General features: G+C 41.3%; 1 protein-coding gene across 1 annotated transcript in view; it reads right to left on the reverse strand.

The window, feature by feature from the left end:
• LOC142425727 (uncharacterized) overlaps positions 1-12,690 on the reverse strand; it is a 30,019-nt gene extending 17,329 nt beyond the window's left edge. Inside the window, exon 1 of the mRNA XM_075531065.1 lies at positions 12,618-12,690. The gene's annotated coding sequence lies outside the window, so the exon portion shown is untranslated. The remainder of the gene's footprint in view (positions 1-12,617) is intronic.
• Positions 12,691-14,342: the final 1,652 nt, after the last annotated feature.

The raw sequence follows: 14,342 nt of genomic DNA on the forward strand, positions 1-14,342 counted from the left end.
CCTAGTCGCATAGTGGTTACTGTTGGGCTGCTAAATACAAGGTCAGCAGTTAAAAACCACCAATTTCTCCTCAAAAAAAGATGGGCTTTCTCTTCCCACGAGTGACATGGCTTCCTCCTCCGCTACAGTTACAGTTTTGGAAACCCACCGGGCTGTTCCATCCTGTCATCTGGGCTCGCTACGAGTCAGTGTCAACTTGATGGCAGTGAGTTTCTTTTATTTGGTTTAAGAGGATTGGGCAGCTTGCTCAACAATAGATTAGTATCTTTGTGGCTTGTGGCTACGTAATAAGCTGTCTGAAACCTAACCTGAGGGTTAGTCACATTGGAAATCATGTTAGGACTAATTGAGTCATTTCAAAGACAGAAACTAGGATCTCTCTACCATCAATAAAGAAGAGCCAGAAGTAGGGGCCTTTGGAGCCTAAATTCTTGCATAGAAACTCTTCAATCCAGAAGATAGGCAGCTATGACACAAGTGAGAAAGTGATGGGGAGAAGCAGCAACAGAGACATGGTGGCAGCAGAACCAAGAGACTGAAGCAGAGCAGTGGGATTCCCAGGTCACAGAACATGAGACCTGAGTGCCTTTGGGCAAGGAGGTTAGGAGGTGGCATGGTTGTACATCTGAGTACATATCTGGGGAACTAGATTTGCCAACCCACACAGAGCTGAGTGTGTTTGGTGTGAGGCTAAGGTGCGGAGTGAGCATTTATCCGCAGAACTAAAAGACCTTTGTAACATTTGCCATTTAGGACAGAAGCCAGGGGATTGCAGGGCCTGACCTCACCTGCAGGGATGGCTGTCAAGATGCTGTCCCAAAGAAGAACTGTACCTCGAGTCACTGATGATCCTAAATTGTGGGTTAGGGTAGGAAAGTGACTCCTATGTCAAATATAATTTAAGGAGAACGTTTATTAAACTTTAAGAGACAACAAAAGACACACACACACATCATATGGAAAAGAGAGGCCATTGGCAGGAGCTCAAAATGTAACTCAGGATTCAGTCAGGACCCTGGATAAATAGGGCACGAACAAAAGGCATGTCCCAGATCGTGACTGGTGACAGATCGATTGATACATCACAGATACAGGTGGGACTGTAGCAGCAGGAATGGGACCATAATTAGGACATGCACATAATTAGATAGAAAGACTTGCAATATTGGTCCAGGGCCTTCAAACTAAGGCAGTCAAGGCCAGACTCATGACAATAGTCCCTGTGCTGTCCTCCGTAAGGTGAGCTCCATCAAGGATACATCTAGGCAGGTCCTTGGAAGGGGCTGGCTGGAGAGGAGTGCAGACAATCTATTTTCTAAGGCATTCCCCCAAAGGGGAAGAGGATCTACATTCTTGGTTAATGATCAGAAAGAATTCAATGGAGGCTTAATCAAAGTGGGGATGCAGCAAATGGACAGTGAACTGTTACTGTCATCAGCAACTCAACTCATTGCCACCGAGTAGATTCTGATTACAGCGACCCTTTAAAAGACGGTGGAATGACCCCTTGTGGGTTTCTGAGACTGTACCTCTTTACAAAAGTAAAAACCCTGTCTTTCTTCCCAGGAGTGAGTTATAATTCTGAACCACTGACCACTCCCACCTCTTGAGATCAAAATAATGCTCCAATCTAAGGGTGTCTGCATTAAATAAGAGCCTACTCTATCTTTACAGAGCAGTTTTATTAATCTCTCAAATATCATGATCAACCTTGGATTCACATCCTGTATATACAATATTTATATTTAGAATAAAATGGAAGTATTTAAGGCCTCAAAATTATCAAGTTCCACTGAAGGTAAATATCTTCTTTTCACCAGCAATCTAACTGAAGAAAGGAATATTTTATGAAGAATGTTCTTTACCAGCCCATACTGCACCTCAGACCATAACCCTTGACATATCTGGCTAACGTGATCAAGCTGAATCATGCTCATATGTGCCACTCCAGCCGAATGTAACCCAAGTTTAACCTGCTCCAATCCCCTTGCATCCTGGGTACTCTTTACAATATCTGTTGTGTGTGCAGAAATGGGTAGCCCGTTTATGCACAATAGAGTGTGGTAGTAAGTAGAGGTGGACAACAAGAGACAGAGGGACACCAACAGGACATCCGAGATGTACCTTGGCCAAGACTGGGATATCTTAAACAAGCCAGGGAAGCCTTATTTGCTATCCTCTTGAGCTCTTGTGTTTACAGATGTCCGATTTTAAAGCCTTTGGGAAAGGCTGAAGCCTACAGTCAAGGAATGGTAAGGGGTAGGTAGATGGGTCAATGCCAAGAGCCAAGGTGAGGGCAGAAGCTTAAAAGTACAAGGTGGATCCAGGAAAGATGACTGATCAACTGTTTTGTCATTTGCCCTAGATTCTGGACTCCAGGCTTTCTAGGTAATGCCGACAGATGGCAAACATACAAACTGTAGGAGTGGGCTTATTGGCTTGGGTTCAAGGACCCAAGTCCTTGAGTCTCAGGTGTGAGTGACTATTTGTCTGTCAAGAGTAGTGTAAATCATTTATCACTCTACACTGAGGGGTCAGCTAGGAGACCAGAGGATCCAGCCAAAGCAGTGATCTATGAGAGTTGAGCAGGTTTCAGGATGCTCAGAAGGTCTATCAGCAACTGAATCAAAATTAAATTCCAGGAGAAACATCAAGGCTAACTGTAAGACCGATTAAAGTTGAAGATTTAGCAGCTAGACATCAGAGTATTCACCTAGTATGAATAAACACTTTATGTTTTTTTGCCTAAGTTCAAGTGATTGGGTGGGACATAGCAATGAGTGTGAGAGTACAATTACTAACATTTTCTATGAGACCAGTAATAACCTGTTAACAAGGTCAGATAAAGATACTTCAAGAAAACTGCAGACCAATATTGATAATGGATCTACTTGAAAAAGTTCTTGAAAATATTGGGACTTGAGTCAGACAACACATTAAAATAATTACATACAACAATTAATTGAAATCTGTCCTAGAGTTGATTTAACATAAGAAAATAAACACTGTAATATACCAATTAATGTAAAAAAGTACTAATAATCTAAATAGACACATAAAACATACCAGAGTCGAAGGCATATAATGTTAAGGAAAAAAAACCTCTACAATCTAACATAAAACAGATATAGCTCAATATGTTCATATACAATCCTAAAAATAAAAAGACAAAATGTCACACTTAGAGGAAAGAGAAAAAACATCACCTCACCTTAAAAAAAGGACAAACATAAATGTCCACTTTTACCAGTGATATTAAAAATTGATTGTATGTTCTAACTACAGCAATCAGATGAACATTTTTTAAGAACAGCCTTCCAAAAAGAAATAAAAATTCCTCTAATAATAACTTAATGATCATATCCATAAAATATTCATGATATGCCATAAATAGCTAATAAATATAAATCATTGTAGGCAACATTTCAACACACAGAAATAACTCTTGGTACTTAATTAACTATTAATTGCTAATCAGGAGGGTAAGGGGAAGTGGAGGGAGAAGGGGGAACCAATCACAATGCCAGTGGGTGAAGGAAGACATCTGTCAGTGTAAGACATGATAAAAAATAATAATTTTCAAATTATCAAGGGTTCATGAGGGAGGGTGGGAAGGGAGGAGAATAAAAATGAAAAGCTGATACCAAGGGCTCAAGTAGAAAGAAAATGTTTTGAGAATGATGACGATGACTAATGTACAAATGTACTTGACACAATGGATGGATGATGGATTGTAGTAAGAGTTGCACAAGTCCAATAAAATGATTTAATTTTAAAAAGGAAAAAGAAAATGCAGCATGATCAAAAGTACAGCATTTATCTTACAGAAAAGTGCAAAATTATTCAGATTAGAACCCTGAAATAGGGAATTTTTTCCACCCATGTAGTGTTGAAGGTCCTCATATACTGATGAATTAATGAACGAAAGGAATTTCTGTGCACATATTAGAGTGACTATATAGTTTCATAAATAGACACACATATATGTATATGATACACACACATATATTTAGCTGGACAGCAGAAAGGATTGATGTTTAACTAAAAACTGAAGTTTGGAGACTTGAACACACTGAGCCATGGATGTTCCAGCTAGCATTGGACCCATGGGCTTCAGTTGGACTGGGCTGGGCTGTTCTCTTGATCAAAGTTTACTTCTTGATATAAAGCTCTTTATTATGCATATGTAAGGGTCTATAGTTTTATTTTTCTAGACAACCCAGCCTAACGCAGGGCCCCATCACATTAGTGTCCTGTGAGGGCAAAAAGGTGTATCTGACATGCTGCTCTTGGAGAAAGGCACATCCCAAGGAAAGTCTGAAAAGAAAATCAACAATTCCCTGACACTGAGCCAATCTTATGTTCCTCTAGGTCTGTGGACTTTGGGTGGGTGTAAATCTATTTATAATAAAAGTATCCTGTTAATCTTGTAAAAAACACAGAGCGTTGACAAGGCACAGCACACACGTATTCTCTCTGCACCAAAGGTCAACACTCACCTTTATAACACGTAAAGAAACTTAGGAGACTCAGAGTCACACTTGGGGAAGCATGACATGCATGCTCCTGAGAGGAAATTACTACACTTGTTTACATAGCAAAGTATTCGCATTACTCAGCCCACATACTGCAGTAGCATCAATGAATATGGCACACACACACACACACACACACACACATATATATATATATATATATTCTTCTTTTTTAATGAAAATATTCACACCTACAGAGGCCAGGTTTCTAAAAGATTCCATCATCACATGTCTCTACAGTTTCTTCTAAAGAAAGATCCAGCAAGGCCCATTCTTCCTAGAAGTCCACAGCCACCTTTTCAACAGCCACCATGTCCTAAAACATCCCATATATTCTGGTTTGGCAAGGTACCATGCATTCCACTATGTGAAAGGATGAAGATGACAGTCCTGGGAAACAGAGACTTCACATGGGGGTTAGACAAAGGGGTCTTGTTCTACTAAGGATTGCCATCAGGTTTAGCTTACAGCCTTATCCCTTCACTCACTAGACCAGCGGTTCTCAACCTGTGGGTTGTGGCCCATTTTGGGGGTCTAATGATCCTTTCATAGGGGAAGCCTGATTCATAACAGTAGCAAAATGACAGTAATGAAGTAGCAATGAAAATAATTTTTTGGTTGGGGGGTGAGCACACACGAGGAACTGTATGAAAGGGTCGCAGCATTAGGAAGGTTGAGGACCACTGCTCTAGGCATACTTCCTCACTAATTACATGCTATCCCAACAACTGCATGCTTCTAGCGTAATGAGTTTATCTCTGTACAGTTTGTCTTTGACCAACTGCAACCTTAGTCCTCTCTATAGTTCAGAATAGAGAACAGTCAGAACACATAACATAAATCAGACAAACAATAAAAAATAAAAGCCTTGGTTCCACATTCATATCTTCTCTTCCATTGGAGGGAGGGGAGAAATTCACCTCCTTGCACAGGACCAACCAGAATATTTATCAGAACATGAAGCACAGGGTGAAAGCAAGATAACAACTGGGAAACACTGCAGAACTTGTGTTTTTCCCTTCAGCCCCTCCTTAGCCATTGGAGAGCTGCAGGCATGAACTAGCCAAAGTAGCAACCCAAAGCCTGGATTCATAGTATCCTCTTGGAGAATTCTACGTGATCAAGAGCAGACATATTACCTACTGAAAGAGATGATTATTTGGGGAATTATGAAATTTTCTGCAGTGTTTCTATGTTACTCATCTAATTTCCATGGCTGCACTCGCGTGTCTTTGGTAGCTTCATGGAGCTAGGCCACGCTATTGAAAAGGAAAACAGGGAAAGAATGAAAGGTAACAATAAAATATAGATATCCTCAAAAATTTCCCACTTTGTGACACAAAGCGATAACTATCATGTTATTATGTACTGCTGCCCCCCCCCCAAAATACAGGATACTCACATATATACACACTAAGCTCATAGGCTATACTGACAAAAGAGCATGATATATGAAATATCATAATAGCATATCCTTCTTTTTGCTGATTGGGAAAATATAGTTGGATTCTAATTTTCTTATAAGTTGACTAACTTCAATGCATTTGACTGTTAAATTGTGCTAGGGTCCTAGGAGCTACACACCAGGCTTTAAGATAGTCCCCTCTAAGATTTTTTCACATTTGCAGGTCATGGAAGGCAGACTGGCTGAACATGATGACCACTAGCATCCTCTCAACTGTGGGACTGGCCTCTAGGACTTGTCATACTTTCGTTCCCACATTTTTTCAGGAGAGACCAGTCCCTGGAGAAGGACACCGTGCTTGGTAAGGGAGAGAGAGAGAGTGAGAGAGAGAGAGGCAAAGAAGAGAAAGGCCTTCGACAAAATGGATCGACACAGGGGCTGTCCCAATGGGCTCAAACATGGGAACATTTGTGAGGATGGTGCAGGACAGGGCAGTGTTTCGTGCTGTTACATAGAGGGTTTGAGGGGTTGGAATGGACATGATGACACCTAACAACGGCATAGAAGAGGCTGCACTTGGATGCTAATATTTCACGGCATCGCCAACTAGCTGTCACTTAAAGTCACATGAGCTGCCACGGTCACTCTACGATTCTTCTGCAACAGTGTAATGTAAACGTCGATCCAATAAGACTCTCAAAAATCTCTCCACAGCAGTGCATCAGGTGCCATGTTTTAAAGCCCTCCCATTCCTTTATGATGAACCAAACCAAATGCAGTGCTGCCAAGTACATTCTCACTCATTTTGACTGTATAACAGAGATTGCAACCGCTCGTTAGTGTTTCCAAGACTAAATCTTTATGGGCCCACGCAGCCTCACTGTCCTCCTTTCATGTGCCTGGTATGCTGGAGCCACTGAGGGTACGGCCTGCAACCAATCAATTAAACCAGTGAACACTAGGGTCTCTTTCACACAACATGTTCATGATAAAACATTGCATTTATTCAAAAACTACAATTTTGAAGCAATTTCTAAAAAGGTTTGGCCACATTGGCTCATTTAGTCCTCTGGTTTCTTTTAAGCAGATGCTGCTTCCAATGGGATACAGCTGAAGAAAGTAATGAACCATTAAGTCCATGTTCAGTATTGCTCAAATGATAAGTTGCTGAACCGGGTCAGCATATACCTACAACTAAATGCCTGGCAACTACATTTCTGCTCATATGCTGAGAGTTTGTTATTCTGTCAGTCATCGGTTACAGAGATGATCTAGAGAGCTTCTGTGTAGTACGAAGAGGAGATGAAGAAAACAATCTGTTCAATTCAGATAACTGGAACTCATTGCCTAGAAAAGCCAGGACTCTCAGACAATACTGCTTACCTCGGGCCCACATAACTGGTTCTTGCATTTATTCGATTGTTTGAGGTAATATAACACACAGGCAAAGCAGACACAGCAGTGAGCAAATCAAACAAAGCAAGACCAATCTGTTCTGAGAGGGCACACCATTCCAAAACCAACAGAGTTCCACCCTGGACACATGAGGTGGCTAGGAGTTGAAAATGACTCCACAGCAACTAACAATTACAAAAACACAACATCAAATGATAATAACTTGTATGAGAAATGCAACAGAAGTGGAGCCTAAGTAGTAACACATGCATATTTACATTTCATGAACTAGTGTAGGGAGAAATAAAATGATCACCTTAGGAAATACTAGCCAGTGAACCCTGGCATGCTAAAGACATTCGAACAATGTGGAAGGGTTCTATGATGAGCTTGCAAATGCTCAATTCGATTTCCGTTTCTCAAATGTACAGGCAAAGGAGTCAAAGAGCACCCAGGTCTTCATGGGCCGGAGAGGGAAGCTCCATGGTCACCCACCATATGAAAATCTCATTAGCAATAACTATTCGTGGATATTCCCACACTAGAAAGATAAATGGAGCACGAAGGAGCACTAGGAGGAAAGTAAAACAAAAGAGGCAATAGTTACAGTAAATGCAAATGAGGACTTTCAGGTTTATGACCAATAAATGAAGAGCCCAAAGTCACAATTCCAGTCTCAGAGAGAAAAAAGCTGACCAGGATGAACTCAGAGTACGGAGGTCACAGGGCATGTTTTATTTTTTGTTTGGTTTTTCTGTTGTACATTAAAAAAAAATCACTGTCATTGAGTCAATTCTGACTCAAAACATCCCTATAGAGCAGAGTAGAACCAGCCCTGTGTGTTTCCAAAACTGCAACTCTTTAAGGGAGTGGAAAGCTTCATCTTCTACTGTGGACCAGTTATGGGTTTTGAATGACTGAACATGTGGTTCCCAACCCAACACATAGCCCACTACATCACCATGGGTGCACAGTGTTGCTGTAAATTGGAGAAAACTAGATGGCAACTAACAACGAGAAAGGCATTCTTTTCAATGCCTCTAATTAAATAATCTAGTTAAGACCCAGAGCAAACATCTGTCCTCAAAACAGAGGGGAAGTGAACATAGGTACTTTCTCACCTGATTTCCACTGTGAAATTGTTCTGTGTATCTGCCTATGGGGCCCTTTTGTTTAGTGGTGGTTTTCTTCATCTGCCCTTAGTAGTCTAATTTATTTAATTCATTGAAAACAGTGATTTGAAGGATGTGATGGAACTAACTAAGGGATAGCCCAAAAGACTTTGCTCCAGGAGGAGAAAATACCAGACCACAGGGCATCAGGGCGTATACTTGTTATGTTTTAAGGATAGTCAAAGCCCAGGTTGACCAAATAAATTTTAATAAGGATAAAGGATGTCAGAAAGGGGTATGATGGAGACTTCAATGAAGAAATACAAAAAGATTGAAATTAATTAAAAAAGTAGCATGTTCCAAAACAACTCTCCTCCACATATAGATCAGTTCCCAAAACTGTCACACACACACAATTTTTTTGCACTGCACAAGAGTCCATAAAAATGTGAATCTATTTGCATTTAGCCTCAAATAGCCAATAAGTGGTCAAGAATAATGCCTGGACTTGTTCACCTGTAACTCCCTACCATCACATCTGGTCCAACTCACAGCAGAGCTATCAGACAGAGTAGAACTCCCTATAGGACTCCCATGCCTGTACATCTCTACTGGAGCAGGCAGACTCATCTTCTCTGCACATTTCTGGTGAGTGTGCACAGCTGCCCTTGCAGTCAGCAGCCCCATATTTAGCCCACTGTGACAAAAGGGCTCCTTTGTTCATATATCCCACATACAATAGAGTATCATTCCTGAACACATAAAAGACCAACAGGAAAAGAAAAGCAGCCCCAGAAAAGGCCCACCAATTTGTAAGGGAAGCTAATTCCTGACACATCAGGCAACACAGGGCTCTGCCTGCAAAGCTCTCACACTTCAAGATGCAGGTCCTTAAATGGAGTCCCTGACTAGTGTGAGCAACTGAGTGCTCAGCTACCAAACAAAAGATTAGAGACTGAAGGCAACATAGCAGTACCTTAGAAGAAAGCAACCAACTTCTGAAGTTAGCTATTGAAAATCATCATACGGAGTATAGTCTTACTCTGAAGCTACATACAGTCACCATATAGAATCAAATGGTAGGCAAAATGATTGATATTTATCAAATATTATCTAATTGAGATACATGGAGCTCATTGGTAGCCAATCTTTCATGCCATGAATGCAAAAGGGGCCTTCAAAAAGGTCATGGAAAAATGGAATAAAGATAATGGAATTTATCCATGAACCTTTTGAAGCCACTGCATATCTGTTCCTAATAGATTATGTGAAACAGTTCAGTATTATGCTAAATAGAATATAATAAATCTTTTTTAATTCCTCAAATATTGTACATCTTAAAAATCTTGAGGGTACCTGTTCATCTTCCATAAAAACTCAGAAAGAATATTAAGCTATTTACATATAACATCTCTCTTGAGGAGCTATTAAAGTTGCTATTAATTTTATTCTCTAGATACTATTAAAAAGTCCAGTTAGGTTATAGTATTTCTGTATGATTCACATAAAAACTTGATAGCTGAAAATTAGCAGAATGACTTTATTACTCTTAGTCCTGCAAATTTTGCAAATTTACAAAATATAGTTTTGAGTTTTCCTTCTCTGAAAGATTTCCAACTTATATAGGTTCTGGCTTTTCTAAGTGTGTGTACATGCATGCATGTGTGCCTTGCTTCATTTTTTATGTCCCTGAGCATTGTAGATGGTTACCATGGATAGGTGTTCATAGAGAGATTGGGAGTTGGTGTCTCCTCAGAGTCTCCAGGGAAGAAAGCCTGGGTGATGCACTTTGAGAAACCAGTCACTGAACCTCCCCTGCAACATCCCTGTGCTCTGACACACATGGACTCTCCAGGAGTTGGTGTGGGTTTGATGGCATCTGCTTGATTTGGTTCATTTCTAGGGGAAAAATTGAATTCTGGATTCGTTTGCTACCCTCAAGGCAGGCAGTTCAACCCCACCAGCAGATCTGAAAAACGAGGAAAATGAGGCTGGTTGCTCCTATATAGATTTTGATCTCAGACACGTTTAGAGGAACACTACGAGTCAGAACTGACCCTGTGGTAGTGAGTGTGTTTTGGGGGGTTGGGGACAATGAAGGTTTCTAGGTGGCATAAACAGCTGGAACTGGACTGTTCCACTGAGCATTGACAGGGTACCCTCAGCCGGCATTACTGTGGAAGAACAGGAGATATGCTTCCACAAACATGATGCTCCAGAAACACTATGGAACTGTTCTGCTCTATAGCCCATTACATAGCCACAAAATGGAACTAACTCCATGGCACCTAACCAAAGGGGAAATTGAACATGATGAGAGCATATTCATGTCTATGTATGCACATGGATATTACATTGAAAATATGACTAAATCAGAAACAAACAATTCTCATTAAGAATCACCATGTCTATAATGAAAAACATGTCAGCGTGGCCTATCTCAATTAGTCAGGGAAGAAGCCCTCTAGTGGTTAAAGGACTGACAGCTCCATGAAATGAAAGCAGTTGTGTTCCCTGAGGTGGCCATCTGGTAACACATAGATTATAGCCTACAAACCCCAATGAGGAATTTAAGGTGCTATGGCATCACTCTCAGAATCCACTGCAGCGCAATGGACAAAACAAGCCTCTTACCAAGAACACTGGGATAAAATGTTAGAACATTCAAACATTACCATGCAGTGGGGTGTAGAAAAAATGGTAGCTTATTTTAAATGAGATCCTATCTTACTACATATAAGAGTTATATATAGTATATATGTACGGATGTTGCCTTGTATTATAAATAATTATGACACAATTTTTCAAATGAGGAGTTATTAGTAGGGCACAGTTCTTGCACAGTAAATTAAACAAATTGAAGAAACAGTTGATATATTAAAAAATAAATTAAAAGGATAAAAAGAATTTACATACTTAGAATTTGGTTCCAAGAAATTGTTGTATCCAGTTCTCAAGATTAATCAGGGCCATACCAAATGAAAAATTAAATGAAAAGCTTTACTGAGGAAATGAGCCAGTCAGGGTACAGGGTAGCAACAAGATGCAACATATAACTTTCCTCTAGTTCTTAAATGCTTCCTCACCCCACTATCATGATCCCAAATCTACCTTACAAATCTGGCTAGACCAGAGGATGTACAGATAGGAACTGGAACAGGGAATCTAGGACAGATGACCCCTTCAGGACCAGTGGTGAGAGGGAAGGTGGTATAGAAAGGGGGAACCGATTACAAGGATCTACATATAACCTCCTTTCTGGGGGACGGACAACGGAAAAGTGGGTGAAGTCAGATGTCAGTGTAAGATATGACAAAATAATAATTTATGAATTATAAAGAGTTCATGAGGGGGGAGTGGGGAGGGCGGGGTAAAATGAGGAGCTGATATTAAGGGCTCAAGGGGAAAGCAAATGTTTTGCGAATGATGATGGCAACAAATATACAAATGTGCTTGACACAATGGATGCATGTATGGATTGTGATAAGAATTGTAGGAGCCCCCAATAAAATGATTTTTAAAAAGAAAGAAAAGCTTTACTGGAGCTGGCCGCACTCCAAAGCCACACTCCACAGCCCTCTTGGCCTGAGGGCCATGTTACCTACAACCTTGCTTCCTGGGCAGAAAGCACTCACCCACTGGAAGCTTACTCTGTGTGGGGCTCTGCAATGTATGTGAGGACTTAGTCTGTGCGGGGGTTCTGGGGCTGTCACTGCTATGGCACCCTTTTGAAAAGCAAAGTGCTGAGAAGTTAAGCTCTGCTACAGACCTCAGTCATCAGTGGGGTGGCCTGATGACTGCACGGATGGCCTCTCCGTTCAGTAAAGGTCACTCTGGGTCCCCTGCTCTCATGTCCGCGGGCTGACACGGAAGGGACGGGCCCCAGACAAGAACCCACTCCCAATCGCGCCTTTCTGGAGGGAGGGGTGAGGGTGCAGGAGGAGCTCTGAGCAAGAAAAGCGGCCAAAGTATTCCCTGGGCCGAAGGCAGAGGCCAATAGCCAGCTCAGAAAGGATTTAACTGGAATTGTCCCAGGGGGTCGCGGAGACCTGGAACACTGTCAGACAGGGTGCGGGAACTGTAACGTCCGCAGGAACGCGGACACAGCAGGGGACGCCAGGCCTGCGGGGATTCCACGCCTGGGATCAGCACAGAAACATAGAGACTCACCCGTGGAAACTCGGAGACGTTCACTCAGATCCTTCTCAGCCAGAGGAAGTGCTTTCAGCAGGATATTGCATCGACTGGGGAGGGGGCCGGTGGTGTCGGTGCGAAGGGGCGGGGCCTGGAGATAATGAGGGAGCCGTGGGGGGAGGGGCCAGGCTCAGGGCCTGGAGTGGCAACTGATTTATTCTTAGTTACTTAGACTTAGTAGTTTCTTCTTAGTCTGGAAACCCTGCTGAAACCTGTGCCCTTTGGGTGGCCCTGCTTGCATTTGAAATGCGTTTGCATTTGAATCACAACAACACACAAACCCAGACATAAAGACAAACTGGAAGAAAAGTGGTGGGTGGAAGGCATGCTTCCTTAGTGGGATTTCCCCAAGAGACACTGCAGCTGCTAGGACCACAGAGACTCACACACTTGACAGCATCTGATGCCATCTGCTCCACTTGACCACGTCTCTCTTGGCTTCCACCTGAACGCCTCTCAACCACCCAACTCGAAGAGGCAACAGGAAGACCCTTCACTACCTGCTTCATCTTCAGACACGGATTTCAGCACCCAGACTCGAGACAACATTGGCTTCGTGCATGCTCAGGTGAGCATCGAGATGGGGAATTCCTGAGAATGCCACAGATGTCCAGTTGACATCTCCTCCTCTTCTTCTCCTGCTCTGCTCAATCCCTCTCCTCACTGCTAAAGATTTATTCCCCCCAATCTGTGGGTTCTGTATTAATCTTTTGATGAAACCTTTCTATGGGAAAAAGTGTCTTATTTTCAGCAAGTTCCAGTCAACTGATTGTCCTTAATGGATTGTGTTTCCGTTAATACATTTCATATGTTGAGGTCTCTCCTTTCTATTTCTATGTTGTTGAGTGTTTTTATCAGGAATGGGTGTTAGATATTGTCAAATGTCTTTTCTGCATCTATTAATATGATCATATGGTTCTTATTCTTCGTCCTTTTAATGTAGTTGGTTTTTTCTAATAGTTTTTCTAATACTGAATCATCCTTGCATCCCTGGTAATAATCCCATTTAGCCAAGTTGAACTATGAACTCAAAGGCAGGGATAGGTGCTCTCTAACTCAATCCATCCATTTCCACAAATGCAAAGAGAAACTGTTCTGATGGATGATCCAATCACCCTCCTAAACCAATAGAGTTATTTAATAAATACACTACCCCGTATTCTCCGTAGTCATAAAACTTTACCCTATATTCTCTGTAGTCATAAACTTTTCTTTTAAAGTTTTTCATGCATTAAAATAATAAATAAAGTTCTCCTACAAATCTACAGTTGTTCAATTTTGTCCTTGACTGTTGATTCATCTCGCAGGTATATAAATTAAAACCATGATTATATATTTTCAACAATGATTCTGGAAAGATTATAACTTTACTGCTTATTTTAAAAAGAAACACTCTAACATTTCAGTACTTATTGTACATAGAGCCAGTATGCAGTGAGGTGGTGTTGTTAGGGGTCACTAAGTTAGTTCCAAATCATGGTGACCCTATTACCACAAGGAGCAACTCTGGCCTGTCTACACCATCCACATAATTGTTCTTATATTTGAGCCCGTTGTTTCAGCCTCTGTCAATCTAAAAAGTTTTCCTCTTGTTTGTTGCCCCTCTACTTTACCAAGCACCATGGTTGAAGTGATGTTTCTCTTGTATTTGGCTCTGGTTTACAAATACACAAACACTCTAAGGTTTCACTTATATGAATA

The sequence above is a fragment of the Tenrec ecaudatus genome, chromosome 14 (genome assembly GCF_050624435.1).
Source record: "Tenrec ecaudatus isolate mTenEca1 chromosome 14, mTenEca1.hap1, whole genome shotgun sequence".
Taxonomy (NCBI): Eukaryota; Metazoa; Chordata; class Mammalia; order Afrosoricida; family Tenrecidae; genus Tenrec; species Tenrec ecaudatus.